The sequence below is a fragment of the Triturus cristatus genome, chromosome 11, assembly GCF_964204655.1.
Source record: "Triturus cristatus chromosome 11, aTriCri1.1, whole genome shotgun sequence".
Taxonomy (NCBI): domain Eukaryota; kingdom Metazoa; phylum Chordata; class Amphibia; order Caudata; family Salamandridae; genus Triturus; species Triturus cristatus.
The window spans coordinates 94,237,385-94,261,034 of NC_140594.1; positions in this window are offsets into that span (position 1 = coordinate 94,237,385).

Here is a 23,650-nt window from a genome sequence, read left to right on the forward strand (position 1 = left end):
AAAGTTCAGGGGTGAACCTGCCAGAAGGGCCAAGTCCAACACAACCCCCTTCCAGCCACAACGCAGGGCAGCCCAATCACCACCGTGATGGACTTCCCTGCTTGGGGCGATAGAACACGGACGCGGGCCCGCAACTGCAGGGACACCCTCCGGTTCTACGCCACGGTGAACCCATGGAATTCCTTCTCACACCACTGTCTGGACCAACTGGGCTACCCCACTGGTACTCCCAAGCTGTCCGCGGCCAAGACCAGGCCCTAGGCCACCCAGGTGCCACCGGTCTTTGCCTAATCACAGAGTGGGGGGTAGTAACCCCTGGCACATAGCGGCCATTCTCCACTCTTCCTCTCTGAAAGACAGGACTACACTGCCACTGGTTCTCCAGCCTAGGGTCTACACCCTCAGGCGGACCAGGAGTCTCAGGGAAGGCTCTCCTCCCCCTACCTCTTCTCCTAGGGTTCCTCCTCCTCTGGTGAGGGGTACACCTAGAACGCCATTCCAACCCAGGGTTTAACCCCTCAGGTTGTACCGGGGGCAGAGGTGGGCTCTCCCACCCTCTGCACCCCCTTCCAGAGCCCTGCTCCCTACCAACTGGGGCGGTACCTCTGGAAGAAGAACTGGTCGGGACGCTGGTTACAGACGTCCCACCCTTCAGGTCAGGCCGATCCCGAACCTGGCCTTCCAACCTCCGGCCTAGAACCTTTGGTGGAATAATTGCCTGGCACTCCAGGACTTCTGGGGATTTCCACTCCATCCCCCTGAGGCTATCAAATGACACGTATGTCGAGCGACTGTCTGTCTGGCGCTGATCTCCCGTCCCCTGTCCACCTGACAGTGCGTGGAGATCCCCCAGAACAGAAGTGGTGTCACCCTGGTCACTACGCGGGATCCTAGCCCAACTGGGAAGTCCCTGACCCACCGGCTCTTCCACTGGGGAACTCATCCCCCAATCACTCACGCTGGACTCCTGTACCCTCCCTACCGGAGCGGTACTGCCAGACTCTAGAACCACAGGAGCCCTGGTTACAGGTGCTCCAGGTCCTCTACTCACCAGGAGATCTCCCTCAAATGGGCTAACAGGACAGCCTAGGTCCCCAACTTGGTGTTCCCTCATGGAACCATCCAAGTCCTGAGGCAGGGTTTCGTACGTTAGGGGACCCTCGGTCACCCTCTCACCCCGGCTCCACTGAGCCAGGCAGTGAGCCCCTACACCCTCCTCGCTATCCTGGGACCTAGCTGGGCTACACTGAGCCTCTTCCACCACGCTGGGCTGGAAGATACCTGACCCACTACTTTTGGAGTCACTCCCTAATGACTCTAGAGAACCTCTAGCCCTTTCCCAGCGCTCTGCTTCCTCCGCCAGGTCAAATGGCTCAGACAATCCACACCCCAACAGGTGTTGGCGAAGCCCCGGCACACAACAACTGAGCAGGTGTTCTTTGAGAACCAGATTACACAGTATATCAAAATCACTTGCTGTGGAAATCCAATCAAACATTGCATCCTCACATCCATCCACAAACTCCTCCCAAGTCTGGTGAGACAGTTTCCTACTGCCCCTGAATTTCAACCTTAACTCCTCCTCCCGGGAAACAGGTACCAGACTGGGGGAACTGGGACTGGGATTTCCTACACTGGGATCTATCTGGCTGCTACCACTGGACTCAACCCTCCCTGGAGAGTCCAGAAAACTAAAACTGCGCGCAGGGGATAGTCTATCCTCCAGAGCTACTTTGCCTCTGGTGGAGGCCCTCTCAGCCTCCTCTACCCTCTCCCGCGCCAAGACCCACTCAGTCTCTCGCTGTTGCTTCCTGGCCTCCAGCTGCGCCATAGCCTGAGCATGCTCTAACCTGAGCTTCTCTAACGCCAGCTGGTGCTCCCTTTCTTTCCTCCTATCTTCCCACTCCTCTGGGGACAGGGAAAGGGATGAGGCGCTGCCTCCTACGCTGGACCCAGCAAGGGACGCCCTACCTATGGGGTCCTCACTCTCTACTGGCGTCCAGGTATTGTCATCCTCTACCTCCTCTTCGGAATCTTCAGGGCTCCCCACAGACCCACCACCCTCCAGGTGTGAGGCCCGGGCCCTTTCTATACTGTGCTCAAGATCCCATGGACCCTTTTGCCATAGGACCAGGTGGTCCTGAAGTTCGTACAGGGTGTCGGACTCTCCCTCTGTACAGTACCTTTCTAACTCCTGCCTCTGGCGCCAAGCTAGCTCATAGGGATCACAAGCAGGCTCCATTCTGGCGGACGTTATGGTAAAAATTATACAGGGAACCTAGGGGTCTGAGTTTCACACAGGAGCACACAATTCACAAAAAGATTCAGCAAGCTCTCTAACCCAGAGAACTCACACTCACTTGCCTAGTGCCACACACCATTCATCCACACACACAACCCTCCCCTCGGACTGGTAAGGCAGTTTCTACCACCCCTGATTCCTCAACCTGACCACCACGTGACACAGGTACCAACTCTGGGCGCAGGGCGGGGGACAAATGTACAGGACACTATTACGCTGCCACCACTGGATCCCACCCTCTGGTGAATCCAGAAAACACAATGCACTTAGGGGGGGTGATCTACCCTCCCGAGCTAGGGACACCTACCAATTAAGTCCCCACTGTAGGCCAACCCAAGAAATAGCAAACAGCACAGGGGCAGTTACCTCCTCCAGCTTCTACTGCAGGCCAACCCAAGAACCCGCTGTCTGCACCAGGGCTGTTACCTCCTACAGTTTCTGTCCTTGGCAGGACACTCAACTCAAAGTGCACCAAAACACATTTCCAAAGAAATGACAACTAGAAACAACCTTAGAACAATAATCCCTATACCATGTGATTTATCTAAATGCAGAGTTTTGTAGTGCAGCCAGTTGCTGCTGCGGTACAGCGCAAACGCAAGTCCAAATCCCACCGCTGATCACCAATGTTAGAAATGGGATTTCTGGTTGGCTGAGGCTTGCGCCAAAGTCAGGCAGAAACCACCACTCTAGTCAGGGCAAGGAAGTTACACGCCAAAGATAACCCCTGCTCACCCCCTTGGTAGCTTGGCACGAGCAGACAGGCTTATCCCTGAGGCGATGTGTAAAGCGTTTGCGCGCGCACCCAGCAACAACACCCAAGGCCCACCACAAAGGAAACTCCACACAAGGTATTCTATAAAAATAACCTTTGTATTATACACCACACATTAGATAAAAACACACACTCTACAATGTGCCAACAGGCACGGGCAGAATTTACAAGGGATTATATATACAGGGGACAGGGCCACATGGACCACTGTCAGGAATTAGCACTTTTAGATATAACACTTAGGACATAGGAATAGAACTTTAGACCATAGCACTTACAATCACTGTAGTACTAAAATAGAACATGTAGCACCCAACCAGTAACTACTGGTATCAGAACGTACCACCTACGCAACCCTAACCACCTTTAGGAATACCACGCAGGGAACTAGGACCTCACTAGTACCACCTGTACTAGGGGAAAAACAACCACCTAAGTATCACTCTACCTGTAGGGGTCTAAACACATAAACACATGATGCATAACATTCAGAGGTGTAAAGGAAAGCACATGACGCATAACCACATTCAGAGGTGCAGGAAAGGTACAATAGCGCAAAAACTTACAGTAGCCACCACTGTGGCAGTCCCTAGGCCAACTGGCCGTGAAGGGGCAAGGACGCCCGGTGTCCCAGTAAGGTTAGGGGACGACTGCGCAGGGGGGGCAATCCAAAACGCAGAGTCAAGGCAAGACTGCGCACGCAGTCGGCGCAAAGCGCAACGGGCCCCCAACCTAAACGTTGCAGCTGCCCACTAAGTGCTGGGCAGCTGTGGAACTGAACTGGGGCACCACTGGGCCTTGAACACCAGGATTGCAGTCACGTGGGGCCTCTCGGGGCTCTCTGATACGAACAGTGCGCCTTTTTGGAGCCTTCTAGGCTCTTTCAATACTGTGCCCCTCCGTTGGAGCCTCGGGGCTCAAAACAACAACAAAAGCCCCCTAGAGCCTCTGTGGCTCTGTAAACTAATGTGGGGCAAGGTGGGAGTGGCCCGCTGCCATCTGGGGCCACTCAAACGCTGAAGAAATGCCCCGGTAACGTTGGAGCGCTATGGGCGCTCTGAGCAATCACTGCTTCGTTGGAGCCTCGTGGGCTCGAGTACACGTTGGGGCGGCCCGCTGCCTTCCGGGGCCGCCCGACACCTGCACTGCCCCGGTGCCTGCCGGTGGAGCCCTCTCGGGGCTCAAGAAACTACTGAACTGCCCCCTACAGCATTGGAGCCTCGCAGGCTCTCGCTCACACAGGCCCCCCCCTCAGCCCCACGGGGACTCTTACACCCACGGACGCCTCACCTGGCTTCCAGGATGCTCCCGCGGCCGCGTCGGGCTTCTGGGCAGCGGCCGGCACGGGACGGACACGGAGCCTGCACGGCTCCGTCGGCTCAGCTCTCGCGGTCTCCTCTCGCTCGCCGGAGCACGGGGTGGGCTCCCGTAGACTTCCGGCCTCCGGCCGAGGCCCCGCCCACGTCACCACGAACTCTGCCTGACTTCCTGTCGTCCGGAGCCGGGCTGCAGCGGTGACTTTTGGATCGCGGTGATGTGGGGTGGGCACCCGCTAGGGGGGCGAGAATCCAAACGCGGCAAAGTCCCTGGCGGGGTGGGCACCCGCTAGGAATATTAATTTTCAATAAAGCGGGGTGGGCACCCGCTAACACGCTCGGCAATGTCCCTGGCAGGGTGGGCACCTGCCAGTGGACGTCGGAATCGGCAAAGACAGGGCAAACGCCGGGTGGGCACCGGCTTCCAAAAATAAAGCGCTCCTAGCGCTATGAAGCCAATGAAAGCGCTCCCAGGCGCTTAGGGACACACATAAAGCGCTCCCAGCGCTATGAGGGAAAGAAAAGCACTTCCCGGTGCTTTAGGGGGGACAATAAAGCGCTCCCAGCGCTTTAAGTAGGATCCAAGCAAAGTCCAGCAAAGTTTTAGGAAGGTAGGCAGGGGGACAAGGCTGGGCCAGGGGCCAGCTCACTGGGCCCTCCAGGGCAGGAAGGCAGTCCCAAGTGGCGGTTCCTCTTGGCCTCCAGCAGCAGCAGGCCCCCCCTCAAGTGGATCCTGGAAGAGAACAACTTCTGTGGGGACACAGCCCCATTTTTATACAGACAAACCCTTTGTTCTGGGTTCAGGGTGAGGGGGAAAACCAGTCGCAGCTGGTTGGGGAGCACCCTTGATGTGCTCAGCCCCTCACTCTATTCATTGGCAGGGCTAGGGTCATTAGACGCACCACAGGGGCCGGCGCCAGCCTGGTGTGGGGGAAGCCCTGTCCTATTCAGGACCCAGGTACACTCCTCCCCAGCCATCAACATGCTAACTCCCCATTCACCACTGGGTGACTCCTCCTGACTCTGGGGAATTCCCTAGTCCGTCACCTGACCTCACCAGCCAATCACCAGGCAAGCCCCACATTTCAGACTGCACACTGAAGTGCCCACTTCTAGAAGTGGCACTTCCACACCAGGTACATGCACGCCGCACACATCAACGCGCAGCATTCACTCACACGAGTCCGCACATACCAAACACGGGCCTGCACACCCCACGCCTCAGGAACTACCGGGACACATACATTCCCCCATGCATTCCTATGGGAGGGCAGGCCAACCTCACAACACGCACGCACTTTACCCTGGGACACAGCGGTAAAGTGCGCAGAAACCAAAATCCATTACACCAAGTCATCAGTAAAAAGCAAAAAAAAAGTTCAGGGGTGAACCTGCCAGAAGGGCCAAGTCCAACACTGTGGAACAACACAGCACCGCAATCACCCTTGTCGGTGTCCTCTCCGTACGGAGAGTCTGTTTGTGCTTTGCGGGCAGAATTTGCAGGGCAGTGCTGCAGAGTCAGACCCTGTGAATTGTTTTCACGGAGGTGTTCCCTGGTGTGTCACCCTCCGGCAAAGTCCACTCTCTGGCAGCAGACGGTGAGACAGGGCAGCAGCTCCTCTTGACAGCTCTAACCAGGAAGAGGGCAGCTTCATCTTCGGGAAGGGCAGGGTAGGGTAGATCCCTGGGAGAGAGGTGTCCTACCTGTGCGAGTTTCAGTCTTGCAGGAAGAGGGCTGGTGTGCCCGGGCTCTCCTCCTGCCGTAGCCCAGCCCAACGCGTTCCACCTGCGCCAGTCAGTATGCTGCCACAGCCGCCGTGCGCCCCAGTACCGCAGCATGCCCTGCTGGAGCAGCAGGCCCGGAGCACCCCAGGACCGGCCCAGAGCACCCGACGCCATGAGGAAGACCCAATCCAAATCAGGGACCCTGACCAGGCTGTTCAGGAAGAAGCAGGCCAACGACAACCTCTTTGCCCCAAATCCACCCTGAATCCTACCACAGACTTACAGCAAAGGGGACAAGAATACCTACGGTCAGTATAGCATTTATCATAAATACCTCCGTTCGTACTTTGTAAATAACATGTTCCAGTTTGCTTTTCAACCCTAGTGGAATTTTCAGGGGTATCATTCGGCGGGTTTTGATCTTTAATTATTTTCTTTTGCCTAATTGTGTTTGTTGGCCTCGGTCGTCTCCGTGCTCTCAATGTTTCTAGGTCTATGCGCAAGCAGGTAGTTAATCCAGGCAAGATTTATTTCTTTTTTTCTGGTACTTGTATTTCCGCTTTTATAATTAGAAAAACAGAACAGGTCCAAGACTGCATAGAAAAACTCTAGATTTGGTGAGCTCCTGGATGGATCGGAGATCTGGGAAGTCAACATTCTTAAAGGTATCTTTGCCTAAACTGCACTGTCAACAACGGGGGTTCCCGAATGGCTCCTCCTTTCATGATCTCCAGGCCTAGTGTGGCCATCAGGAGGCCGCCCCCAGATAAACTTGTTTGCCTCTCATCTGTCCATCAATAACATACTAATGACCTATTTAGTGGCATACAAGGGCTAATTATTAATACCAACGACACATCACAGCACTGCGTGTTGATCCACCGCACCCCATTTCACAGCGGGTCAGCTGAAGCCCGCAACACCTAGCCTCGGCTGCCGAGGATGTGGTGGAGTGGTCAGATTGTTAGCTCTGGAATGAGGAGACCGGATAGCCCCACAGAAATATTTAGTGTAGGATCATGGAAGTGCAAAATAACGTCATCAGCCAGGGCAGAGTCCTCCTTTCATGGATTTTTGTACTACAACAAAATGCATTCTATGAGTTGTAGCTCTGGTTTACCGTAGTTGACACAATAAGACAAACATACCTAGTAACAATGATTTCCAAACAAAAAGCCCAGGGTTGGAATAGTTCAATCGTGGTTATATTAAGTTATCTATTAATCTTGTAGTTGTGTAAACCTGTGAAAAACCCCTTTATTTGCTTGCGATTACTTTCCTTGTTTTGTCAAACATTAGAGGTGCTTCAAAACAAGCATAAACTGAAAAAGTATAAACAGAGCATTTTTATAACTGCTTGTTATCATGTCATCATATCTACCATTGTCAGCATAACTGCCATGTTTCCCACGTCCACGTGTGACGTGCTGCTCCAGTCCAAGCTTTTCCCTTAGAATTCTAGGACTTTTAGTCCTGCCTTCTAATGGAATAAACAAGACTGCAAGCCCCAGAGGTCACAGAATAAACCTGGACTGGAGCAGCACATCATACATGGACCTGGGAAATATAGCATGGCGGTATCAGCTTGACAATGCTTAGTGAGCGAGGACGCTTAATAAAAAGGACTGAAAAGTATACATTGACCAAATGTCTTACTCCTAAAGTTCTATTTAACGTCCTAACAAATTCTGGGCATAGTAGCCCTGGTTCAATTTATTTGCTCTAATTGGACCTGAAAACAATGACTTGTAAAAGGGAAGTCTAGTACTTGAGCATTGTGTCTTTGAAGACTTGGAGTCATCTCCTGGTAACTTTAAGACTGTCAGTGTAGGGCTGAATCAAATAGGCTGGTGCACGTGTTCTTTTGTTTTGTTTGTTTGTGTAAGAAAAACTGTTCTTAATCTGATTATTGTGCTTAAGTAACATTTGCAGAAGTTCTTCAAATAATGATAGAGCTTTAAATATTATTTGTAAGTGCGTGCCCTCTCAATGAAGTTCTTTGATGAAGTAACTGTGGGAGTGCTTTAGAAAGCACCATAAAATGTTCCTTGGTGAACAGGGGTACCAAAGCATAGCATACCTCATCTGAGTTTCTAGTAAATTCTGGGATTTTTAATTTGCGTTCTGCTACTAGTAGTCCTACGTTCATAAAGAGAAAGGCAAGGGCTCTCGAACAAGCATTGGAGCTTCATTAACTTCTGACACCGTGAATTGAGGTCACTGATGCAAGTATCTGTAGATTTTGGTCAGTGCTTAATTTGTAAAAGAATAAGTGCCAGGGCGCAAAGTTTTGCTCAGAAGACCACAGCTCGCGCAATGGAATGACAGGCCGTCGAGCACCAAGGTTCCATTCTCCAGAATCCACCTCATGACTCTTTAATTCACCACCAGCCCCTTAATCTCATTTCTGTTTGTTCCTTTCCATCCTTGCTTGCTCTCTTTGTCATTGCTTTTGACCCTTTCTCTTCCAAATTCCCCATTTTTAGGTCTTGCATGGGTAGCGCGCATGCGCTGCCTCTACGAGGCATCAAGTAATTAGTAATAAGGGTGAAACTCCACCCATTGCGTTTTTTTTTGTTTTGTCCCTTGCCATTGGTTTAAATGTGGCATTGCTCTTTTAAACTCGCTTATTATTGGCTGATGGGCCGATGCGTCACTTCCGTTTTCTTCCGATTTCGGAGGAAGCAGCATCGACCAACTACAGTTACCTTACCCTGCAAGGCAGTATCTTTTAATGTAGGGACTACTTTGTTGTTGTGTGGTGCCTCCTCGTGGACCCTTTCTCAGCATTCCATCCACTCCTGGAGTCTGGAGGGTTTTTCGCTCCACCGGGCCGGCCTCCGTGGGAGTGTCTCACTCCTCCTGCAAGCAGTGCGCCGGCCCGCCTCTGCTCTTTCCTGGGTGTGTGAACGCTTCCAGCTCCGAATCGCTCCCTTTATAAATTGTATGTTGAGCCTCCCACCGAAAAACAAACCCGGTTCCCCAGCCTCAAAAAGGGCTACTCCAGCTGTTAAGCCACATCCTTTAACTTTGTCCAGACACTCCTTACGAGTGCGTGCGTTTAAACTCTGTCCCCTCTTTTTTGTATGTTTATTTTGCACTTTAATATAGCGCGAACTCGACCTGAAGGTTTCGGAGACCTTTACATGAGGAGCCAGTTGCATTACAGATGGGAACATTCATTCTCAAGTACGGAGAAAATCGGTGATTTGCACAGAATCAAAGAAGACTCAAACCCGGTTTGAATAACAGGGCCGTTTCTAGGTGTTTTGCCGCCCTAGGCAAGAATTGAAAAATGCTCCCCTCCCTTTTTCTACCATCACTCTCTCCCCCTGTCATCCAGGCTAGAAGAATTAATGAATTAGATATAAAAGAACTTGTATTCAACATTAAACAATAAAACACATCAACAATAGTATTGAAGTAGAACAGGTTTACATATGTAAAATGGGATTTTTTTTCTTCAGACCTAGGCAAGCTCTGTATATAATAGCACTTAAACGGTAATCTACCATTACTTTGCGGCCACTACTACGACTTAACATTACTATGCATTTTTTACTTAGCAGAATCTTTTACTTCGCATGCTTTAAGTTTGCATGCTTTTACTTCGCATATACCGTTACTTAGCAAAGTCAATTACTTTGCTGACTATTCACATCGTTGTTTGGAAAAGGAGGCGCTTCCATTTCCAAACAACGATGTGCAGCTCTGACGACGCCTGAAGCAGGAGCAGAGAGGAAGCCCGGTGAAGAGGGGGACCACGAGGAGAGAGAGGTAAGTGGGCAGTGTAGTTTTTGGGGTCGTGCAGGGGGTTGTCTTTTAGGTTTTAGGGTTGTGTTTATGTAGAGTAGAGTAGTGTATTTGGGTTTAGGGTAGTGGTCGTGCAGGGGGTTGTCTTTTAGGTTGTAGGGAGTGTTTATGTAGTGTAGAGTAGTGTATTTGGGTCTAGGGTAGGTTTGTGGTGCAGGGGGTTGTCTTTTTGGTTGTAGGGTTGTGTTTATGTAGTGTAGAGTGGTGTTTTTGGGTTTAGGGTAGTGGTCGTGCAGGGGGTTGTCTTTTAGGTTTTAGGGTTGTGTTTATGTAATGTAGAGTAGTGTATTTGGGTTTAGGGTAGTGGTTGTGCAGGGGGTTGTCTTTTAGGTTGTAGGGAGTGTTTATGTAGTGTAGAGTAGTGTATTTGGGTTTAGGGTAGTGGTTGTGCAGGGGGTTGTCTTTTAGGTTGTAGGGTTGTGTTTATGTAGTGTAGAGTGGTGTTTTTGGGTTTAGGGTAGTGGTCGTGCAGGGAGTTGTCTTTTAGGTTTTAGGGTTGTGTTTATGTAATGTAGAGTAGTGTATTTGGGTTTAGGGTAGTGGTTGTGCAGGGGGTTGTCTTTTAGGTTGTAGGGTTGTGTTTATGTAGTGTAGAGTGGTGTTTTTGGGTTTAGGGTAGTGGTCGTGCAGGGGGTTGTCTTTTAGGTTTTAGGGTTGTGTTTATGTAATGTGTGGTAAATATTTTAATTACCTGTACTATTTTTGATGCGGAAATCATTAAGAATAACTCAGTAAAATGAGAGGCAGAATCCGTGGTATTAGAGGTTCTGAAAGGGCTTTATTCCTTATACAACTCGAGTTGTAGGCATCATATTCCATCACCACGGAGGTTCAGGAAGTGAAGGCAATACATTATTGACAGGTAATCATTTTTATAGAAAAGGCATTACAGTGAGAACAGATGCAATAGGCGTAACAGCTGATAAGACAAACTAAAATATGCATGCGTAACTAAAATGGCGTAACTAGAAAACGTCATTATACATGATGTCACAAGTGGGTGGATCCGTAAGAGAATCTTGCAATGTCAGCAGAAATACGTGTGGTTGACGTGCAACTAGAGGGTGAAGGGGACTTGACATTTAGCTCTACATGTGGAGACAGAAGTCTGGGGGTCAAGTCAACCTAATCCTAAATCATATCTAGTATCCTATGTTTAAAGAACTGTGTTATCCAAAAGGGAAGGTCTCTCGGACGAAATCTATTCTATACTGCCTGTGAGTGCGTGTACAAGCGCCTAAGTGTCTACATGAGATGCGAGGGAGCAGAAATCTTCCATAGTAACAGGGGCTATGAATTACTTGCACGAAGACAGTGAGGCCAGGCCTCTTGCTCGGTAGCTGGAAGAATGTTTATTTAAACTACTAGACAGGAATGCATTGGATGAGGAGCGGAGCAGATAATCTTGAAGGTGAAATACAGTTTTTTGGCAGGCTGACAGGCCGAGTCAGGCACCGTTAGCCGCGCAGGGAGTAGGACAAAGTTCATGGATACAGATGCGAGCTCAGACTGGAGCTGTCAGAGGTAGAAAGCAGGGAAAAGCTTGATGGCAGCATTCAGGGCCTACTCGCCTGAACTGTAAAATGGAGTAGATGAACCATATAAAGCCGGTGGCCTTTCATACTTAGGAATGGAATATCCGGCCCATTCATGGCGGATTTGAAAGAGGACATGTTGACGGTGGACGCCCATGTGTTTGCGTCTTTATAACTGGAACTGGAGGGAACATACATGTACTTGTAACTTATACATGGAGCCGTTGGGGTCTAAGATAGGGGACATAACTGATCACAAAAATCCATATTTCCTCATTCCCTCCTTGTCCCCTACTGACCCTTAGGAGATATCAATCTTCATGAATCCATCGATCTGTTCATATAGCATCATTTGTTCTTCTTTCTTCTTCCGGGATCTTGAATGAAAACTTGGTGGTGGAATACACGATGTGGCGCACAGACCACAAATCGCTGGTCCACATTGTAGGCATAAGCAGCAACTGAATAGTATGAGAAAGCCAATACCTAGGAAGGATAGGACCTTCCATCCCCAGGCTGACAGCACACTCCAAAACCAACCGGACCAAGTCCAGGTGCCTGGATTCTGGTGTATCTGGCTTACAATCTTATGAAGGCGAGTTATAGCTTTATATACAGATGGCGAATTTTCTGGGATGAATACGCAGCAACTTGATCCGATGACCCTACAAGCTCCGCCCCTGTCGGCCAGAATGACGTCAAGGACAAGACGATTTTGAAGAACAACAATCCGCATCGCAGACTGCTCCTCTGTTAAATTGCCTCAGGCAGAAATAGTTTCATTTACTACGGCTTCAAGGGTCCTAGTTAATCTACGTATCAGCTTACTATTGGTGACTGTACCTATATAGGGAAAGAGACCTTTATTAAAATCTGTATATTTTTCCCATGCCGTCTCAGTGTAATCGACAATTGGGAGATCTCTCCGTTCCCTATTGTGTACTAAATGAGTATTTCTGTGATAATCAGGAGGAGCTAGGAAAACAGGTGGCAAGAGGAATGCGATGTAACAGGTACCATCCCAATCTAAAGGCAGACGTGTATATGCAGTCTGACCACATACGAAGTAGGAATGGCGAGAAGCTCTAAATGTAGATTTACCTTGATCATTAAATTCTATTACAGTGGTGCATTTACTATGGCCCATATGTATGGAACCATTCTTTCTTACACACAATTCACCCTTAACTGGAAATACTGACATAGCGGGCAGAATTGGTGCAGCTTCGGATTCAACATTCAGGATCATGAGATTGAGCGTAAAATTACCTAATCCATATACTTCATTTTCTAGATCGGTTCCTGTTCTTTTGGGAAGTCCCTCCTTGTTAGGGTGGCAGACTTTGAGTAAAACTAGGTTCAGGTTTCCCCATACCCAATTATCTTGATAAACTATTAAATTTGAATCTAAGGAATTAATTAAACTAAACCATGCTCCACAGGAGCCATTGTGTGTGAACGGATATGGAAAGAGAGGCAGAATTCCCTTATAGTTCTGATAGGGAGGGAGTCGGCCACATATCCAACAATTGGTAGCATTGCTGGTTTGATGGGAATGATGTAACATGCTAATGAAAGTATTATTGCGCAGCGCAAATCTATAGGACAACTCATGTGGGGGTAATTCACTAAAGGAATGTTCAACAGTAACATTGTAAGCATGTTTAGAAATAGGATAATATATGTGCAACAGTATACTCGCAGCGATGATCAGAAGACTTAAGAAAAACAAAATCAATAATGTCACTGTGCAATGACTACGCAGTGATTTATAGTACGCATGCTTTTTCAATTGCATCTTTCGATTTCTTTCTCTATTCAGGTCTAGGGGATACATGTCAGAGACAAATTCAACCGATTCACCTTGGAGAGGACTTAAACAATCAAATTGTCTGACTTGCTAGACCTTAATTTTAGTTTATATAGTTCTGTATCGGATTGTTCAACCAAGGGGAGTTTTGAATCAGTCTGTGAGGAAATGCAAGGCGTAATGTTCACATCCGAAGGTAGTCCATGAAATTTCTTGATATGACTTGAGTGTAACCATCCTTTTCGACCTTCGATCTTCACGGCTGTCCTTGTGGTGAGCAGTACGAGTTGAGGCGATTTCCACCTAGGATCCAGCTGAGTCTTTCGGTCAAAGTTTCGTACCAACACCAGGTCCCCGGGAACCACGTCATGGGGTTTCACCTCGGTGTTATCGGGAAAGGCTGCAGCTACCTGTGAACGACAAGATTGTAGTGCAGACATCAAGGAAGCCAGGTAATCTGTCACCATATTACAGTCAACATCAGTTATTTTACGAGGTATAGGCGTCCCCCACATATTTGGTGGTCTACCAAAGATCACCTCATACGGGGATAGCCCTGTTCGAGAATGTGCTACCATTCTCATGTAAAAGAGTGCAACTGGTAAGGCTACTACCCAATCAACACCTTTTTCTCTACATATTTTGGACAATCTAATTTTCAGAGTTTGATTATGGCGTTCCACAAGACCTGCTGCCTCGGGGTGTCGGACACAGTGAAATTTCCATTGATAGCCTAACAAAAGTGAAACGTGTTTCATCAGTTCGGATGAGAACGGCTGGCCGTTATCTGAATAGACAACACGTGGTAAACCATACCGTGGGAAGAATTCTCGAACTAACTGTTTGGCAGTAGTCGGGGCAGTGTAATCTGAAACCGGGTAGGCTTCTGTCCAACGAGAAAGAGCACAGACAACTACGAGAACATATTTGAATCCTCGACATCGTTCCATCTGGATATAATCCATCTGGAGGACTTCAAAAGGGTGATCAGGAGGCTGAAATCCACCCTGTTCTACGGGAATGCTTTTACCTGGGTTAAACTGACAACATATCATACAGGTACGGACTTTCTGTTTAGCTGCTGCTCGTAAATGTTTGTTGAACCAAATGTGTTGAATGCTGTCTAGCATAGCTTTCTCTCCTAGGTGCGCTGGACTATGTATTGTGTTAATGATAACTTGAACCATAGAGTCAGGAAGAAACCATACAGATTTTTCCTTCGTCATCCATCCTTGATCCGTTTGGATCCCTCCTAATTCAGTCCATTTCTTTATTTCATCTGGTGTAGCATGTGTCTGTATGTCAATTACGTCAAGAGCGGGATCCTTAACTGTCATGCAAGGTGTTGGTGTCGGAACTATTGTCTTTGTCATGTCAGTTGTGTGAGTTTGAGCAGTCTGTTTAGCTGTTCTGTCAGCTAGATCATTGCCTTGAGAGATGATATCAGTAACTTTCGTATGAGCTTTACATTTCATAATCGATATTGCAGTGGGTAGATGAATTGCATCTAATAAGGCATGAATGAGAGGTCCGTGCTGAATGTGGGCACCGTGAGAAGTTAAATAACCTCTCTCTCGCCACAGCACGCCGAAGTCATGTACAACTCCGAATGCATAACGTGAATCAGTGTATATGTTTACTTTCTTATTTTTGGCTTGAATACAGGCTTGTGTCAGAGCGATGAGCTCTGCTGCTTGAGCTGACAAGGTATTTATGCAATTTGTTTCGATGACTTCAGTGTCTGTTGTGACTGCATACGCGGCCACTAACTCTCCTGTACTTGTTCTCATGCATGAACCATCTACATACAACGTCAGGTCTGGATCTGACAATGGGACATCTGTCAAGTCTTGTCTGGGTTTCGTCGTGATAGTAATAACTTTACTACAATCATGTACTAGTGGGTCTGTTCCGTTTACTGGCAAAAGTGTGGCTGGATTTAATGTATTACAACTTCTGATTTCTATGTGTGTCTGAAACAATGTCAATTCATAACCGGTAAGTCTCGCTATAGTCAAGTGTTGTGTTTGTGTTCGGTTCAAAAGAACCTCTACTGCATGTGGTACTTGTACTGTCAATGGATGTCCTAATACTATGGCATCGCTTTGTCTGATTGCTAAAGCTGTTGCTGCCACTGATTTCAGGCATGCAGGAAGAGCCTGAGCTACGGGATCTAATGTACTAGAAAAATAGGCACATGGTTTGTGTGATCCTGCTTGTTCCTGTGTGAGTACTGATAAAGCAGTACCTTCACGTTCTGTAACAAAGAGTGTAAAATGTTTACTGTAACATGGTGTTGCTAAAACAGGTGCTTGACATAAAGCTTTCTTTAAGTTTTCAAAGGCTTGTGTATGTTCTTGAGTCCAAGGGAGGACAGTCGATGTGGCCGCCTCCTGTGTTGTCAACTGAATGAGTGGTTTTGCTAGAAATGCATATTGAGGGATCCACTGCCTACAGTATGAAGTGAGGCCTATAAAAGCCCGCACCTCCTTTTGTGTCTTGGGTATTGGCATGTTAGCAATTAACTGGATGCGGTCAGGTGTAAGCTGTCTTCCCTCCTTGGACAGCGAGTGCCCAAGATAAACAACTTGCTGGACACAGAATTGCAGCTTAGAAGGGGACACCTTGTGCCCCTTTTCAGCCAGAAATCGTAAAACCGTCAGTGATGCTTTTTCACATTCAGGTTCGCTTCGAGCGGTGATCAGCAGATCATCGACATATTGAAGCAAGGCAGTGTTAACTGGCATGTCGATACTGTCAAGTTCTCGTTTTAGTGCTTGGCTATAGATGCTGGGGCTTTCTGTGAATCCTTGAGGTGCGCGTGTGAATTTAAAGCTCCGTCCATTTAAACTAAATCCGAACAAGTATTGGCTTTCCGGATCTATTGGGACGCTGAAAAAGGCATTCTAGAGATCGATTACAGTAAAGAATGTTGCTTCGGAGTCAATAGCTGTCAGTAATGAAGAGATATCGGGGACCACGGGGTATTGTGGTACAATGCATTTATTTAATTCGCGCAGATCAATAACTAATCGATATACTGGCGGAGCCTTTGGATCAGTTCGTTTAAGAATCGGAATTATCGGGGAGTTACATACATTGGAGTCGGTTTCCACAACCACTCCTTGGGCAATAAGCTCGTCAATGATTTGCAGTAAAGCTACTACAGCATCTGGAGGTAACTTGTATTGTCGCATTCGTGGTAGTACCACTCCTGTCTTTAATGTGACTCGATATGGTGTAATGTTCATGCAACCAACATCAGTGGGTCCTTGTGCCCATAAGTGTGTAGGTAAATTCTGTAGTCGGTGATCCATGTCTCGGGACACATAGTGCCCTTTGAAATCACGTAAAAACAATCTTACTCCTTCCGGAGAACAACATATTACAGCTCCTAGAGCTTTCAATGTTTTTATACCTAACAAGTTTTCTGGACATGATTTAGTAAGCAATAAATCTGTAGTTCGTGTCAAGGGACCAATCGTAAGTGGAAGAGGTTGTGATACTTCATTAATGATAGGTTTTCCTGAAAAACCAAGGGAAATATTCTGTGAGCCTGAGAGGGGTGCCCCTGGAACTTCACTACGTTTTATTGTTGTTCTGCTTGCCCCTGTATCAAGTAAAAATTTTCTATCTTGACCTAATAGTTCACTGTGTACATAAGGTCCTTCTTGATCTACAGGGACCTCGATAAGGGGTAAGCCAACTTCCCTCTCTAGGCTGTTTCATGCGTATCGTTGATAATTAGGATAGTCATATTGTGCATACTGGTACATCTGTCGTGTCGTTTCTTGTGTGGTAGCAATAGGCTGCGGTGGTAGAGCTGGCATGGACTGTTGTGGAGCTGGCATGGACTGTTGTTGGTTCTGATCCTGTCTAGGTGGCCGTGGTCTTTCCTGTGTTTTACCTGTGGCGATATTATGTTTTAAGACTGAACAATCGTGTATATAATGACCTGGCTGCTTACAATAGTTGCATGTCCCTTTCACAGGACCTGCTGACTCACTGGACTGTGTCATACCCTTTTTATGACCGTCAGCTGGAACTGACTGGGCAACTAGCATTTTCATTTTCGTGTCTTTCATGCGTCTTTGTTCATGTTCTTGTTCCTCTCTAATTCTATTGTGATGATATTGTAACATTTGTAACATTTGTGACGGGGTGTTACCTTGCCAGGTACTCTCGAATTTCAATACTCTATTCTTAACTTGGGGCAGGGAATTTTCAACTAATTTTGTCACAAACAGATGTGGGTATGATTCGCTGCTTGCCTTTATGCCACTATTTATACCGAAACATTTTTCGAATCGGGCATAGAAATCACTAGTGTCTTCATCTTGCTTTTGTTTACAGGCTGATATTGCACCCCAGTCTTCCTTTTTCGTAGTTAATAAACGTGGCAGTACCTGCACTAATAAACCTGGTAGCAATTTAGTCTTGTTCCCAAGTCCTGAACCTGGACCTCGAGCTGTTTCTTCGGTTTCCAATGCTGTCCAATCTATCTTTTGGTCTCCCACCTCCCAATCTTTTTCTTTGAGTTTTTCGTAAATGCCCGCAGGCATTAATACCTTTAATATTTTCATAATGTCGGGATAGGTATATTCTCCCATGAGTAACATGTCTTTAATTTCACGGTGGAATCCCGCTGGATCTTTGTCATGACTGGGTACCACTTTCTTCATTTCTAATAATTCTATTTTAGATATGGGTGTGTATACAAATACACGTTTAAATTGATTGTCATCGCCCTTTATTGGGTGTACTTCGCGTAAGGGATTCTGTCTGTCCATATGATACGTCGTTCTTTCCTTGATGGGCAGTGAGACATGTTCTGGGCATACAAAAAGAATGTACTGGTTTCTGGATTCTAGTATTTCTCTAATCAAATCAGTACTTGAACCTCTCCATTTATTCGTGAGTAATTCAGTCAATATATCAGGTAGAGGATCAGGATCGGAGTGTTGGCTTTTATATAATATAAGGAGATGTTGGATCATGTATATACCAGCTAAACGCTGTTCGTCTGGGGTAAGGTTCAAAAACGTGTGTGCTAGTGCATCATCACTATATTTCCCAGGACTGTCAGCCCATAATACTGCTGATCTAGCTAATTCTTGTTCGTCCAATGAATCAAGTATATGATGTCCCCTTCGTTCTCGAAGTAAGTTGTCAGCGGCTTGGAATAAGTGTTCGGGAGATCTTATATTAATTATAGGGGTTTGGTAATTTCTGCTACTATCTGGACGTGCCGGACGTATCGGATCATTAAGGCATCTAGTATTATTACAAGATCTTCCTCTGCCTACATAAGCCATCGTGTCTGATTGTCCTGTGGGCAGTTCTAATTCTTCCCCCTCCTTTCTGTCTTGTTCAGGCTCGTCTACTGCTAATCTTTCTTCGTGTATTCGTTCTATTTCTTTGCGGATCTTTCGATACATAGCTACTATACATGACTGTCTATCATGTCTCCCTTCTGATATATTCTGGCTCCATGTGACAAGTTGTCGCATTTCTTCCGGATTTACCCCAGGCCGGTCTTGATTTCTGATTACACAGTTTATGAGGAAACGTAACAGTTGCCCCTGTACCTCCGCTTTCTGGTACTCCATGGCTCTGCTAATACTTTCAGGACCTCGCCCTGACTGGACAAAGTGATATATATTTTCTAAATGTGTAGTCATCCCTGGTAGCTTCATTAAATATATTGCAGCTCGTCGGATACGTAAAGATGACAGCATCATTTCGTCTCGTTTACCGGGCACAGGATCATATCCACAATCTACTAGAAGTTCCTTAAGCATGTCGGGAGTTGCGAGTTTGGGCGTACGTTGGTGTGCTAATTCTCTGAGGGAAAATTTATTTCCTCTGGGTGGCGTGAAAAAAATGTCTGTCGTACCTCCTGTAGCACCGTCTGGGGTGCTGGACGTGAAAGGATTTGTTGAATGTGAGACAGCAACCGTAGTTGCGGGAAAAGCTGTAGAAACAGAAGTGCTTGTCGGAATGTGTGTCGGAGTTTGTTGTTGCGTAGGTACAGACGGAGGATCTTGGCGATGCGCACCATCGGCAAGCGGTCTATGTGGTGCGGTATTAACATACTCGGGAGCTGCGTCATCTAGGTAGGAGGAGAGGAAAACATCTTCTGCGGTTCTGGGATGCCCTTTGGGATGTGTTTTTATCGGAAATAATGGAGGTGGCAAGTCTTTTGGTATCTCCGGAGTAGCCTTAGGTAACCCTTCAGCCAGAAGAGGATACATACCGTTCATAAGGGCATTTCTTTGTCTGTCTACTTGTTCTGATTTTACTCGGGTACCTTCCTCAATTAACATACTTTCTCGGGCTTTATTTGAATTCTCCTTACTTTTCTCTTCCTGTCTGAGCGCCTTTTCTGTACGTCTATATGATTCCTTACGCCATAATTCAATGGCATCTTTCTGTGATTGTCTAGCTTTCTTTTTCCATAATTCTTCTTCTACTTTCATGATGCAATCCTCATCCCAGGTCCCAGCTGCGGGCCACCTCTGACTTTCTGGTAATTCCTTGGTGTAGTCCACCCATAAATCAAGAAATAATACGGCGTCTAGGCCATGTTTATGATACATGAAGTACCCTGGAGTGTCCCTAGGAGGAATGGGAACAGCTTCTTCGAGTACCCCTTTTCTAGTTTTGATCTGTCGTAATTTCGAAAAGAGCGGCATGTTGAGAACTGGTCTGATACCTAATCTTGAACACACTTAATACAATAAACACAATAATGAACAGTCATTCACACCACAATATGCAGAACGTATTTAAAACGTATTTAAAACATTTAACATTTAACGAACAACAATGGCCATTAGGGAACTAGTCACTTAGCATAATACTCGGCACTAACTAGGTGATTCTGAATTATATACTAGACATACTAGATATACTGCTAAACAGTACAGATACACTGCTGAAACAGTGCAGACCGGATTTGTGTACCCAAACCCGTCTTGACCGGCACAACCTATGTGCACGTCAGAACGCCTCCCCGGCAATGGTACTCACCGGGTAGCTCGGAACGGAAGGCCTCGGAACTGAACTGGACTGCCATGGACCGGACTGGACTCGACTCGGAACTTCGGAACTTCGGAACTTCGGAACCTGGTGGGCCTCTGTATACCTCGGATCTTGCTCTCTCAGCTAGGCTCTTGGTCGGGATACTTCGCACTTCTCACCGCCTCGTCTGGGTGTTGATCGCAGCCTCAGTCGCCCCCGCTTGGCCGGAGGGAGATACAGGAAATCCTGCGGGTACGCGTTGTTGTCCGTCCAGCTGTGGCAGGAGACCGGGCCTGCAACGCACCTCCGGCGCGTGAGATGAGAAAGTGTCCCTATTCGGGCGCCAATTTATGTGGTAAATATTTTAATTACCTGTACTATTTTTGATGCGGAAATCATTAAGAATAACTCAGTAAAATGAGAGGCAGAATCCGTGGTATTAGAGGTTCTGAAAGGGCTTTATTCCTTATACAACTCGAGTTGTAGGCATCATATTCCATCACCACGGAGGTTCAGGAAGTGAAGGCAATACATTATTGACAGGTAATCATTTTTATAGAAAAGGCATTACAGTGAGAACAGATGCAATAGGCGTAACAGCTGATAAGACAAACTAAAATATGCATGCGTAACTAAAATAGGCGTAACTAGAAAACGTCATTATACATGATGTCACAAGTGGGTGGATCCGTAAGAGAATCTTGCAATGTCAGCAGAAATACTTGGCAAAGATGCGCGCGCCGCCGCATGACGTGTGGTTGACGTGCAACTAGAGGGTGAAGGGGACTTGACATTTAGCTCTACATGTGGAGACAGAAGTCTGGGGGTCAAGTCAACCTAATCCTAAATCATATCTAGTATCCTATGTTTAAAGAACTGTGTTATCCAAAAGGGAAGGTCTCTCGGACGAAATCTATTCTATACTGCCTGTGAGTGCGTGTACAAGCGCCTAAGTGTCTACATGAGATGCGAGGGAGCAGAAATCTTCCATAGTAACAGGGGCTATGAATTACTTGCACGAAGACAGTGAGGCCAGGCCTCTTGCTCGGTAGCTGGAAGAATGTTTATTTAAACTACTAGACAGGAATGCATTGGATGAGGAGCGGAGCAGATAATCTTGAAGGTGAAATACAGTTTTTTGGCAGGCTGACAGGCCGAGTCAGGCACCGTTAGCCACGCAGGGAGTAGGACAAAGTTCATGGATACAGATGCGAGCTCAGACTGGAGCTGTCAGAGGTAGAAAGCAGGGAAAAGCTTGATGGCAGCATTCAGGGCCTACTCGCCTGAACTGTAAAATGGAGTAGATGAACCATATAAAGCCGGTGGCCTTTCATACTTAGGAATGGAATATCCGGCCCATTCATGGCGGATTTGAAAGAGGACATGTTGATGGTGGACGCCCATGTGTTTGCGTCTTTATAACTGGAACTGGAGGGAACATACATGTACTTGTAACTTATACATGGAGCCGTTGGGGTCTAAGATAGGGGACATAACTGATCACAAAAATCCATATTTCCTCAAATGTAGAGTAGTGTATTTGGGTTTAGGGTAGTGGTTGTGCAGGGGGTTGTCTTTTAGGTTGTAGGGAGTGTTTATGTAGTGTAGAGTAGTGTATTTGGGTTTAGGGTAGTGGTCGTGCAGGGGGTTGTCTTTTAGGTTTTAGGGTTGTGTTTATGTAATGTAGAGTAGTGTATTTGGGTTTAGGGTAGTGGTTGTGCAGGGGGTTGTCTTTTAGGTTGTAGGGTTGTGTTTATGTAGTGTAGAGTGGTGTTTTTGGGTTTAGGGTAGTGGTCGTGCAGGGGGTTGTCTTTTAGGTTGTGTAGGGTTGTGTTTATGTAGTGTAGAGTGGTGTATTTAGGTTTAGGGTAGTGGTCGTGCAGGGGGTTGTCTCTTAGGTTGTAGGGTTGTGTTTATGTAGTGTATAGTAGTGTATTTGGGTTTTGGGAAGTGTTGTGGTGCAGGGGGTTGTCTTTTAGGTTTTAGGGTTGTGTTTATGTAGTGTAGAGTAGTGTATTTGGGTTTAGGGTAGTGGTCGTGCAAGAAGTTGTCTTTTAGGTTGTAGGGTTGTGTTTATGTAGTGTAGAGGAGTGTATTTGGGTTTTGGGTAGTGTTGTGGTGTTTGGGTAGTGTAGGGTAATGTAGTGTATGAGGGTAGGGGTAAAAGAGTCAAAAATGCATAGAAGTTGTATAGTTAGTAATATACTGCGAAGAAAATGCAGATTTTGTATTTTAAAATGTATTTGCAAATTAAAAGCATGCACAGTTAAATCTTGCGTAGTAATGGTATTTGCGATGTAAAAACATTGTAGTAAAAACGTGTGAAGTAATGGTCTGCTAAGTAACATTATATATTCCTAAAAATGGTGCCACATTGTGTCAAACTCCAGTATGGTGATGGCATGTGAACGTGTACCCTCGGGGACACGCTCAGACCACAAATTAATTTCACCGGGGACAGACGATATTTTAAAGGTTCACATTGTCTTTCGGTTCAAGGATGTTGTCATTTTTGGGACATTCTAACTGAGGGGTGATAAAGAGAATGTCCGATGTAAAATTATGGCGTCCCCTGAGAAGACGAAGCATGTGAGAGGTGCAAGGTGGGAGCAGGTGATTTAATTTATGAAACGGATAGTGATAGAATGCCCTAGATTCTCGGCTGTTTAAGCATCTAAGTGACAAAGAGTATTGCATACTGCCAAACTGCTTCCTTTACCTGACCCACATATGTTAGTAGCTTTACCTCGGATTGGTACGATTCCTTGTTATTGCAGTATCACACTCACAAGTATTCATTTGAATCTTTCAGCAGTGGGAGCTCCCTATCTGATCTATCCACATCAGAGCCACAGTATCACGTTGAAATCTTCGACCACAATATTTAGAAAACCATGGGGCATATTTACAAGCCCATATTGCCACAGGCACATCACTTTTTATGACGTTCCTGTGGCGATAGGGGCTTCGCCTTATTTACAAGGCAGCGTTAAGTCACTTAACGCTGCCTTGTAAATAAGGCCTCTCTTACAGTGTGACGGGCTGGGCAGACGTATCCCCCTCTGAAATGTTGGTCCCTTTCTCTGCAATTTTTTCATGTTTACTTATCTCCGGCCATAGGGTCTGCTTATGAATTGCACACCGGCAATTTCCACTGTCAGCCTCCCCTCCCCTCCACTACCCACACTCCCTGGGGTCAGCACTTGAAATTGCAGTCAGAGGGATGGACGGAGAACCCCTGGAACCTAGAGCTGAATAAATCGGAGAGGACATTTGTGTAGGCCTCAAATTGCCACTTCTCTTTATTTGGTTAAAATTAGGAATTCTCTATTTAGGTGTAATTTCTCGGTG